The sequence below is a fragment of the Balaenoptera ricei genome, chromosome 4, assembly GCF_028023285.1.
Source record: "Balaenoptera ricei isolate mBalRic1 chromosome 4, mBalRic1.hap2, whole genome shotgun sequence".
Taxonomy (NCBI): Eukaryota; Metazoa; Chordata; class Mammalia; order Artiodactyla; family Balaenopteridae; genus Balaenoptera; species Balaenoptera ricei.
In genome coordinates this window covers 83,037,531-83,049,887 of record NC_082642.1, presented here as the reverse complement: position 1 = coordinate 83,049,887, position 12,357 = coordinate 83,037,531, and positions in this window count along the sequence as shown.

The following is a 12,357-nucleotide window of genomic DNA, read 5'->3' as shown; positions in this document are numbered from 1 at the left end:
TATTGAGCTGCATGTGTTGTTTGTATATTTTGGAGATTAATCCTTTGTCTGTTGCTTCGTTTGCAAATATTTTCTCCCATTTTGAGGGTTGTCTTTTCATCTTGTTTATGGTTTCCTTTGCTGTGCAAAATCTTCTTAGTTTAATTAGGTCCCATTTGTTTATTTTTGTTTTTATTTCCATTACTTTAGAAGATGGGTCAAAAAAGATCTTGTTGTGATTTATGTCATAGAGGGTTCTGCCTATGTTTTCCTCTAAGAGTTTTATAGTGTCTGGCCTTACATTTAGGTCTTTAATCCATTTTGAGTTTATTTTTGTGTATGGTGTTAGGGAGTGTTCTAATTTCATTCTTTTACATGTAGCTGTCCAGTTTTCCCAACACCACTTATTGAGGAGACTGTCTTTTCTCCATTGTATATTCTTGCCTCCTTTGTCATAGATTAGTTGACCGTAGGTGCATGGGTTTATCTCTGGGCTTTCTATCCTGTTCCTTTCATCTATATTTCTGTTTTTGTGCCAGTACCATACTGTCTTGATTACTGTAGCTTTGTGGTATAGTTTGAAGTCAGGGAGTCTGATTCCTCCAGATACGTTTTGTTTTTTGTTTTTTTGTTTTTCTCAAGATTGCTTTGGCTATTTGGGGTCTTTTGTGTCTCCATACAAATTTTAAGATATTTTTGTTCTAGTTCTGTGAAGAATGCCATTGGTAATTTGATAGGAATTGCACCGGATCTGTAGACTGCTTTGGGTCGTATTGTCATTTTCACAATGTTTATTCTTCCAATCCAAGGACATTTTATATCTCTCCATCTGTTTGGGTCATCTTTGATTTATTTCATCAGTGTCTTATAGTTTTCTGAGTACAGGTTTTTACCCCCTTAGGTAGGTTTATTCCTAGGTATTTTATTCTTTTTGTTGTAATGGTGAATGGGATTATTTCCTTAATTTCTCTTTCTGATCTTTCATTGTTAGTGTATAGGAGTGCAACAGATTTCTGTCCATTAATTTTGTATCCTGCAACTTTACCAAATTCATTGATTAGCTCTAGTAGTTTTCTGGTGGCATCTTTAGGATTATCTATGTATAGTATCATGTCATCTGCAAACAGTGACAGTTTTACTTCCTCTTTTCCAATTTGGATTCCTTTTATTTCTTTTACTTTTCTGATTGTTGCGGCTAGGACTTCCAAAATCATGTTGAATAATAGTAGCAAGAGTGAACATCCTTGTTTTGCTCCTAATCTTAGAGGAAATGCTTTCAGTTTTTCACCATTGAGAATGATGTTTGCTGTGGGTTTGTCATATATGGCCCTTATTATACTGAGGTAGGTTCCCTCTATGCCCACTTTCTGGAGAGTTTTTAATCATAAATAGGTGTTGAATTTTGTCAAAATCTTTTTCTGCATCTATTGAGATGATCATATGGTTTTTATTCTTCAATTTGTTAATATGGTGTATCACATTGATTGATTTGCATATATTGAAAAATCCTTGCAGCCCTGGGATAAATCCCACTTGATCATGGTGTATGATCCTTTAAAAGTGTTGTTGGATTCTGTTTGCTACTATTTTGTTGAGGATTTTGGCCTCCATATTCAACAGTGATATTGGTCTGTAATTTCTGTGTGTGTGTGGGATATTGTTGTCTGGTTTTGGTATCAGGGTGATGGTGGCCTCATAGAATGAGTTTGGGAGTGTTCCTTGCTCTGCAATTTTTTGGAAGAGTTTGAAAAGGATGGGTGTTAGCTCTTCTCTAAATGTTTGATAGAATTCACCTGTGAAGTCATCTCATCCTGGACTTCTGTTTGTTGGAAGATTTTTAATCACAGTTTCAATTTCATTATCTGTGATTGGTCTGGTCACATTTTCTATTTCTTCCTGGTTCAGTCTTGGAAGGTTATACCTTTCTAAGAATATGTCCAGTTCTTCCAGGTTCTCCATTTTATTGGCATATAGTTGCTTGTATTAGTTTTATATGATCCTTTGCATTTCTGCAGTGTCCGTTGTAACTTCTCCTTTTTCATTTCTAATTTTATTGATTTTAGTCCTCTCCCTCTTTTTCTTCATGAATCTGGCTAAAGGTTTATCAATTTTATTTATCTTCTCAAAGAACCAGCTTTTAGTTTTATTGATCTTTGCTATTGTTTTCTTTGTTTCTATTTCATTTATTTCTGCTCTGACCTTTTTGATTACTTTCCTTCTACTAACTTTGTGTGGTTTTTTTTGTTCTTTTCTCTCTTATCGTTTTAGGTGTAAGGTTAGATTGTTTATTTGAGATTTTTCTTTTTTCCTAAGGTAGGATTGTATTGCTATAAACTTCTCTCTTAGAACTGCTTTTGCTGCATCCCATAGGTTTTGGGTCATTGTGTTTTCATTGTCATTTGTCTCTAGGTATTTTTTGATTTCCTCTTTGATTTCTTAAGTGATTTCTTGGTTACTTAGTAGCATATTCTTTAACCTCCATGTGTTTGTGTTTTTTACAGTTTTTTTCCTGTAATCAATTTCTAATCTCATAATCTTGTGGTTGGAAAAGATGCTTGATATAATTTCAATTTTCTTAAATTTACCAAGGCTTGATTTGAGACCCAAGACATGATCTGTCCTGGAGAGTGTTCCATGCGCACTTGAGAAGAAAGTGTATTCTTCCACTTTCAGGTGGAATGTCCTATAAATATCAATTAAATCTATCTGGTTTATTGTGTCATTTAAAGCTTGTGTTTCCTTATTTATTTTCTGTCTGGATGATCTGTCCATTGGTGTAAGTGGGGTGTTAAAGTCCCCCACTATTATCGTGTTACTGTCGATTTCCCCTTTTATGGCTGTTAGCAGTTGCCTTAGGTACTGAGGTGCTCCTATGTTGGGTGCATAAATATTTATAATTGTTATGTTTTCCTCTTGGATTGATCCCTTGATCATTATGTAGTGCCCTTCCTTATCTCTTGCAACAGCCTTTATTTTAAAGTCTATTTTATCTGATATGAGTATTGCTACTCCAGCTTTCTTTTGATTTCCATTTGCATGGAATATCTTTTTCCATCCCCTCACTTTCAGTCTGTATGTGTCCCTAGGTCTGAAGTGGACCTCTTGTAGACAGCACATATACAGGTCTTGTTTTTGCATCCATTTAACCAGTCTGTGTCTTTTGGTTGGAGCATGTAATCCATTCACATTTAGGGTAATTATCAATATGTATGTTCCTATTCCCATTTTCTTAATTGTTTTGGGTTTGTTTTTGTAGGTCTTTTTCTTCTCTTGTGTTTCCCACTTAGAGAAGTTCCTTTATTGTTTGTTGTAGAGCTGGTTTGGTGATGCTGAATTCTCTTAGCTTTTGCTTTCCTCTAAAGCGTTTGATTTCTCTGTTGAATCTGAATGAGATCCTTTCTGGATAGAGTAATCTTGGTTGTAGGTTTTTCCCTTTCATCACTTTAAATACATCCTGTCACTCCCTTCTGGCCTGCAAAGTTTCTGATAAAAGATCAGCTGATAACCTTATGGGGATTCCCTTTTATGTTTTTTGTTGCTTTCCCTTTGCTGCTTTTAATATTTATTCTTTGTATTTAATTTTTGATAGTTTGATTAATATGTGTCTTGGTGTGTTTCTCCTTGGGTTTATCCTGCCTGGGACTCTGTGCTTCCTGGATTTGATTGACTATTTCCTTTCTCATGTTAGGGAAGTTTTAGACTATATCTCTTCAAATATTTTCTCAGACGCTTTCTCTTTCTCTTCTTCTTCTGGGACCCCTATAATTCGAATGTTGGTGCATTTAATGTTATCCCAGAGGTGTCTGAGACTGTCTTCAATTCTTTTCATTCTTTTTTCTTTATTCTGCTCTGCTGCAGTTATTTCCACCATTCTATCTTCTGGTTCACTTATCCTTTCTTCTGCCACAGTTATTCTGCTATTGATTCCTTCTAGAGCATTTTTAATTTCAGTTATTATGTTATTCATTGCTGTTTGTTTGCTCTTTAGTTCTTCTAGGTCCTTGTTAAACAGTTCTTGTATTTTATCCATTCTATTTCCGAGATTTTAGATCATCTTTACTATCATTACTTTGAATTCTTTTTCAGGTCAACTGCCTATTTCCTCTTCATTTGTTTGGCCTTGTGGGTGTTTACTTTGCTCCTTCATCTGCTGCATATTTCTCTGTCTTCTCATTTTGTTTAACTTACTGTGTTTGGGGTCTCCTTTCCACATGCTGCAGGGTTATAGTTCCTCTTGGTTCTGGTGTCTGCCCACAGTAGGTGACGTTGGTCCGGTGGCTTGTGTAGGCTTCCTGGTAGGGGGGACTTGTGCCTGCATTCTGGTGGGTGGAGCTGGATCTTGTTCCTCTGATGGGCAGGGCTGCATCTGGTGGCATGTTTTGTGGTGTCTGTGATCTTAGTATGACTTCAGGCATCCTGTCTGCTAGTGGGTAGGGTTGTGTTCCTGTCTTGCTAGTTATTTGGTGTAAGGGGTCCAGTACTGGAGCTTGCTCGCCATTGGGTGGAGTCAGTCTTGGTGTTGAGATGGAGACCTCTGGGAGAGCTCTCGCTGATTAATATTCCCTGAGGCCAGGAGTTCTCTGGCAGCCCAATGTCCTGGACTCTGCTCTCCCACCTCAGAGACTCAGGCCTGACCCCTGTCCAGAGCACCAAGACCCTGCAAGCCACATGTCATGCCTGGCTTTTGATTGGATATTAGTCAACGTTCAGCTTAAATAGAATGTAAGCTATTGGACCAGTGTACTTTTCTTGTTTTTAACTCTTCACTTCCTCCTTATGTCATTCATGACTAGACCTGGGTCTCCTCTCCCTGCTAAGTTGAATTCTGACTCAACTTCTCCAACTCAAGAATAGAGGAAGCTAGGGTGGAGTGGAAGATATCCTGCACCAGTTTTCTGAATGGCTTCCAACTTCTCTATTCATTGGCGGAGCAACCTTGGGCAAGTTACTTTACCTTCGTGAGCTTCACATTTATTTGTGGTGTTTCTATGTGAATCAAATGAGTTGTGAAAGCTTTAGAGCAGTATAAACATGCAGGCTGTTTTCTCCTCTCTTGGTAATGTTATGAGAACAGAGTGATAACACATACAAAAACCTTAAGTCCTTCCTCAGAAAATTTAGAGCAATTTGGGGAGTCCTTTAATGTTAATTTCTGCTCGGGTTTGTTTTGGTCACAGTCACCAAACCACAGTTTTACAATTACGCATATAGTGCAAAGGTTGGTATCTGTATTTATTTCTCTAATATGCATTTTTCCCAGGTCTTTGACCTAACCCTTTAGCTAAAACAAAACTTCAAAGACTCCTAAACTAGTGGGGGAACTTCAAAGGCTTCCTGCAGGGTCAATCAGCACCTATAAAATTTATCCCTGTTGTCACTAATGGCTATTAAACTAAAGTGAGGGCTAATGAGGACGGATTACCACCACTTCCTGGGATTGTTGTTATTTAAGTGGAAAATAACTTGGAACTCTCTACATTAAATATCCAATGCGTGACTGGTTTAAGATTCATTGACTATTGTAGATTTGAGGTTCTTGTTACGATTCTTTCAGATAAGGAGCTTTGCTGAGTACCTGGTAACATGCATAATGAGATGCTTGCTTGGCCATTAAAATAAGTTGGCAAGACTGCCTAATGAAATGATAACTGACCTCCCAGATGTATGTGAGTTCTGAAGACTTCCAAAACTCAGCTGAGCACATCAGTGTGTAATACAGCATACCATCTAGGCCATGGAGCAAGATTGAGATCCAATTTTACCTCTGCCATTTTGTAGTCTCTTGATCATGGGCAAGTTAATTAGCCCATCTGTGCCTTTGTTTCCTAACTTGTTAGGTAGGACTAATCAAAGTACCAATCTCCAGGAGCTGTAGTAAGTGAAAACAATGCATAGAAATTACTCAGCAGTCAATATCATTTAGTGATCATGTGAATGGATTTTTTTATTAAGGAAGGCAAATAATATCTGAAATCAATGGTGAATATTTTTTTTTAAGTTTGAATTGCTATTATGTTTGAAGGATCTTTTCTTATAGGAATATCTCTTTCAAATTATCATGTAATTATAGGTATATTCTAGAGAATGTAGGTAAAATGATTCAGTATGCAGATTTTTGCTTTGTGTCTTATTTGTATCTTCTGATAAAATTAGCACATTCTAAATCTGTTTTGGAAAAACCAACAAATCTAAAGAAACAAACAAAAAACTTCACCTATATACAATTACCCAAAGACATCTGTTATCTTGTCACATTCTCTTTTAAACAATTTTTACCATCAGGAATACTTACTGTAATAAAAATAAAAACAAGTATTTTTGGATTATATAGGTGTTTTTGATATATATGAAATTTCTGATAAATATCAGAAAATTATTGGTTATTTTGCTCATAGATATTTGACTCATTGTGAGGATCATTTCCTCTTTCTTTTTATTCTTCAACCTCTTTAAAGAAGAGTTCTCAACCCCAACTGCACATTAGAATTAGGTAGGGATCTTTAGAAGAGACTGAAGGCCAGGTTTGACCCCTGATCCATTACAGAGGAGCTGGGGTAGGGGTGGGCATTTGTGTTTTTTAAATCCTTCCAGAATTCTAACTTACAGCCTAGATTGGGAGGCACTGTTTCAGAGGGTCTGAATTCTTCCCTGGGCTCACAAAGGAGGTCCATCTTTCCCATCTGAAAAAAGTGGTGAAAAACCTTCCTTCAGAGTTGCTGCACTGCCAAAGCAACCTCTCCTTAGCATCAAAACTCCTGAAAAAAATCACATCTATAATCCTCAGCTCCTTTGCTGGCCTCCTGTGTTACTCTTCCTTATTTATCCTTCCACTGTTCTCTATGAAAAGTCAGAGAATCACCAGTTAGTATATACAATGACTCAAAAAAGAAATCAGTCTTCAAATTTTTTTCTCCCTTCACAGCAACTTTCTGTCAAGTTCTCTACCCCCAAACTCTCATTCGTCATTTAGCTCTTTAAAAAATGTTCTGAAAGAAGATGGGGGTGAATTTGGGTCTCAGCCCTACCTCCTACCACATGATGGGAGGATTGAATAAGTAACGCAGTGTAAGCCCTTGGGACCCTACCTAGAACATCTTAGAAGGAACTTCTGTCCACTCCCCATTTCCCTCTTCTATCTCTCTTTCTGCTCCTTCTCTACAGAAGACAGATAATCTTATTCACCAGAGTACCATGGGAATGATGGGAATGTTTCCTGGAGTGAAATTCCTGCTTCAGCTGGTGGGGGCAGTGGAGGGAAGACTCCACTTCTTGCTCACTCTTTTGGTGAGGAGGATCCTCATCACAAAAAGAAGACAGACATAGAAGAAAGGGAGCAATAGTCAGAACCTTTCTGAAAATTTCAGTGTGTGGGCTATGGAAAATTCCTCTACAACCTACTCAAGAGAACATACTTTAAAAATGCATTATATTTTAGGATTTTTCAAGTTGAATTTTTTTATTTGTTTGTTTGTTTGGTTGGTTTGGGGCTCGGGGGAATATGTGGATGTGCAGAAGCAGTTCTCAGGGCAGCCAAACTATATTCCTCTTCTCCCCCAAACAGATCTACTCCAAGTATAGTAATCAAAAGACTCCCCATGTACTGAGGTCTGACTATATGCTATTCTAGACTGGTAAATCTTATAATAGCATTCTAAGGAAGGATATATTCTCTAGCAAAAGAAAACCATTTGTGTTTCCCATGTATGTGACACCATTTCCCACCCCAAAGTCGTCGCTTATGCTTCTTTTGGATGATCTCCCCTTCATCACCTCTCCAACACTGAATTCCAAAAAAAACTTACATCTCAGTGGCAATGTATGTTTCTCTTCTAAATGCTCATAACCATTGCCTTATAGCTCTCTTCTGATCCAATTTCCTTTTTTACTTCCATCTGAGTTCCAATGGCTAACATCAAATAATGTTTTATAACTTCTGTTAGACTATAAACCTCAGGATGTGCTTTCACAACAATGTTTAGCACAGTCCCTGGCACATAGTGGGCACTCAATGAATATTTTTTGAATTAATGAATGAATATATTCCCAGTAGTTCACAGTTGACTTTTTCTTGTTCCCTCTTTCTCTCTTTAATGGATGAGGTACAGCTGTAGATATTAGCATTTCTCTTGATAATAATGCTTATTATTACTATTATTCTAAATCTTATTATTTGATATTGAACAACAGTTTTTACATATATTTCTTAAAAGTTATGAGAACAAAACATTCTTCTTTAGCTAAGCCGTGTTGAAAAAGAAAAGGACTTGATTACAGAATCATGAGAGGGAAGCTCTTGATAATCCCTAAAATAGTCATCTGTTACTGTTGTATAAAGTAAGAATAAATATGCAAAAACACAGCAACTTAGGATTTACTTGATGAAAAATAAAGTTCTACCTTCCTCTTTTAGAACTTAATAGTGCTGAGATATAAAACGGGAACCAAGAAATTTCATAGTTAATAATCATGTTTAACAATGGTTCTTAATACTGACAGAGTTCTTTATGCAAATAAATCACTTTGCACTCATGGATTAATATCCCAGGTAAGGATGGAGGACACAAGGGCATAGAGAGGTTAGATTTCCTGAGCTTATCCAGCAGTTGAATACTAATATTGAAATAAGGAACCAGCATGGGTATGCTTGAAAAGATATGCACCCATCAGCTTTTTTTTTTTTTTTAAATAATGAAGTTCAAAAAATTAATTCATTGAAAAAATGTTGAGCAAGAAAGAAAAGCAAGAGTAAAAGTCACCATTAAACTATTACTCTGAGATTAATACTTTTAAAGTGTGGGTACATTCCCTTCTATTTTTTCTATACATATACATCTTATTAATACAATCTCTAGTCATATTTGTTTAAAACACCAGAAATATTACAAATATATCAGTTTTATATTTTGCTGTTCTAATTTTTTAGTATATATTTTTCCATATTAGTATGTATCATTTGGAAACATGATTTTTTTAAATTTAATTTTTTATTGAAGTATAGTTGATTTACAATATTGTGTTAGTTTCATGTGTGCAGCAAAATGATTCTGTTAGACATATATATGTATATATCTATATTCTTTTTTTCTATTATTTTCCATTGTGGTTTATTACAAGATATTGAATATAGTTCCCTGTGCTATACAGTAAATCCTTGTTGTTTATTTTATATATGGTAGTATGCATATGTTAATCCCATGCTCCCAATTTATCCCTACACCTCTTCCTCATTGGTAACCATAAGTTTCCCCAATGTTCAAAGAATAATAGCATTATTTCATTGTAACTAGTACCACTATGAACATTGGGGTGCACATATCTTTTCGAATTAGAGCTTCTGTCTTTTGCCCAAGAGTGGGATTGCTGATTCATATGGTAACTCTATTTTTAGTTTTTTTAAAGGAACCTCCATACTGTTTTCCACTACAATAACCAAGACATGGAAGCAACTTAAGTGTTCATCAACAGATGAATGGATAAAGAGGATGTGGTAAATATATACAATGGGATATTACTCAGCCATAAAAAAGAATGAAATAATAGCATTAGCAGCAACATGGATGGGCCTAGAGATTATCATACTAAGTGAAGTAAGTCCTGCTCTCCCTCACCCAGGTGAAGTGTGGAACTCTTCTACATTCCTTATTTTAGGACTAATTTGAGCAGGGATTTTTGAACTTTAATGCATTTTAGAATCATCTGGAGTGGTGTGTTAAACAGAAATTACCAGGCCCTAACCCCAAGAGTGCCACATTCAGAAGGTCTGACTAGGGTCTAAGAATGTGCATTTCTGGCAATCCCCAGATATAGCTGATCTCCTGACCTGGGGACCCCACTTTTGAAAACAACCAAATTGGAGCATCTGTTTAGAAGATGGATCAGGATGGTGAGGATGCCAGGGAAATGTCTTCACTTATGTAAAGCAAAGCACAAGGTATAAGAATCAAAGAAGAACTTTACCTGGAAAAGAACAGAGAAAAGGATCACCAGATTCTCTCACCATTAGTCCACCACCATGCCCTTGGCGACTCCTGCTGACCCCTTCCCTCCTAATGCCACATTTCAGAGATGAGGTACTTTCTCGTCAAAGTTCTAGGCCAAATGTCGTTCCATACCCCATCTCTTGGTACCCTGCTAAATAGCTGAGATAAGATGGAATTGTTCAAAATGACTTTACTAATACTAAAGGCCAATTGGAAGAGAACAAATGACAAGAAACAGAAGAAATGTGTAGCTTACATAGTACGGATATCTGATGATTCTATTAGTTAATGGGCTCTAAAAATTATAGCCCCGAGCCACTGCCCACCAACAGCTCCCCAAACAGTCTCCCCAAACAGCTGTACTGCAGCTATAGGGTACTGGCCTCTTGCCTAGCTACTTTGCTTTCCAGAACCCCGTCTGCCTCCATATAGCCAAACCATGCCCCTTTCACCTAGCACAGGCTGTCTTCTGTTCACCCTGTGACTAAAGCTACTTAAAGCCAATCTACTTGGTTTAGCTTGAGGGACATTCTTCTTTCTCTAGTAGCTAGAAGGCTAAAGCCACCAACACCCAGACCCTTCTCACTATGTATGGATATGCAAAGCAGCATAACCGTTTAATCACAGCACAATCCGAGCGTGTGTGTAACAAGAATTGTACACCTATGGTAATTAGTCTGCTGGGGAGTAGTAATGGCTCTCTCACTAAGCGAGTATAAAGTTGTGCACAGTTGGACTGATTAAAGGAAACTGAAATGTTCAGTAGTCTTTGTACACTCAGTGTGTTCTAATTAGAGTCCTTGAATCATCATGCGTGACCTCGAAGGATGAATCTAGGACAGATGCATGAATAGTACAGAGCAAAAATGGGAGAAATAACACTTATTGAGCACTTATTGTATACTGTGATTGATTGCAGCATGTAGTTTCTGAGAGATAGAGTTGTCTCAAAATAGAGTAGGCTGCCTTCAAAGATAATGGGTCGCCTGTTACTGGATGCATTCAAACCAGATCCCTGTTCAAGTTTCACTTCTTTCAACAACATTTCCCAGGCTCCTGGATTTTGAGTGATCCTGAACCACTCATTATATTTTCTCTAATTTGTCTTTCTGCTTCTACTCTCTTTTTTTTTTTTTTTTAATGAATCGGGCTTGATGCTTGCTTTATGTTGATAGACTCAATTTTTTTAAAATTTTATTTATTTATTTATTTATGGCTGTGTTGGGTCTTTGTTTCTGTGCGAGGGCTTTCTCTAGTTGCGGCAAGTGGGGGCCACTCTTCATCGCAGTGCGTGGGCCTCTCACTATCGTGGCCTCTCTTGTTGCGGAGCACAGGCTCCAGACGCGCAGGCTCAGTAATTGTGGCTCACGGGCCCAGTTGCTCCGCGGCATGTGGGATCTTCCCAGACCAGGGCTCGAACCCGTGTACCCTGCATTGGCAGGCAGATTCTCAACCACTGCGCCACCAGGGAAACCCTGCTTCTACTTTTGACTCTTATAATCCATTGCAGTTAGAGCGGTAGCTCAAAAATGTGAAATATATCATACCTCTACTTAAAACACTTCAATGATTTTCAAGTATGCTTGGAATAAAAACCAAACTCCTTTACAGGTTCTGCATGGCCTGGCTTATGCCCACCTCTCTGATCTCATTCCTTCCACTGTCCTTCATGTTCACCATGCTCCTGACCTTAGGCCTTCTTTCTGTTCTTTAAACTGGCCATGCTCATGCCTTCCCCAGCTCCTTTGCATGTGCCTTGTCTTCTGTCAGTGATGTTCTCCTCTCAGAAAAATGTTAACTCAGTTTCACCATTCAAATCTCCAGCAAAATGTTTCCTCTTCAGAGAAACCCATCCCAACCACCCTCTCTAAAATGTAAAAGTCCCTACTTGCAACCAGTACTTTTAAATCCATTTTCCCATTGTATTCTCTTCATGGCCCCCTATTATAACTTTCGATTACTTATTTATTGGGTTACTTGTTATGTCTTTTTTTCCCCCATGAGAATGTGTGTTCCATGACTGGGTAGCTTTATCTATTTTATTCACAACTGTATCCCTATCATCCAGAGTAGTGCCTGGATGGGAAAAAAGAAAAAAAAAAAAAAGAAGGAAGGAAGAGAGGAATAAAATGAAGGGAAGGGAGGGAGGAAGATACAAAGGGGATTTAAAAGTTTTTAATTACCTGCTTTAAGCATTTCATTAACCAGTCCATGTTTTACCAAGTATTGAGCATTTTAGTTTTTAAAGATTTTGTGTGGATGTTAAAGATCAGTAAACTGAAACATAATCTAATCCAGGTTCCCTCTTCTCCAACCAAATTGCCTTATTCAACCACTGCTTTAGAGATGGAGAAATGGAAAGCCTGTGCAGTTGACTTGCCCAAGGTCATGTGGCAGA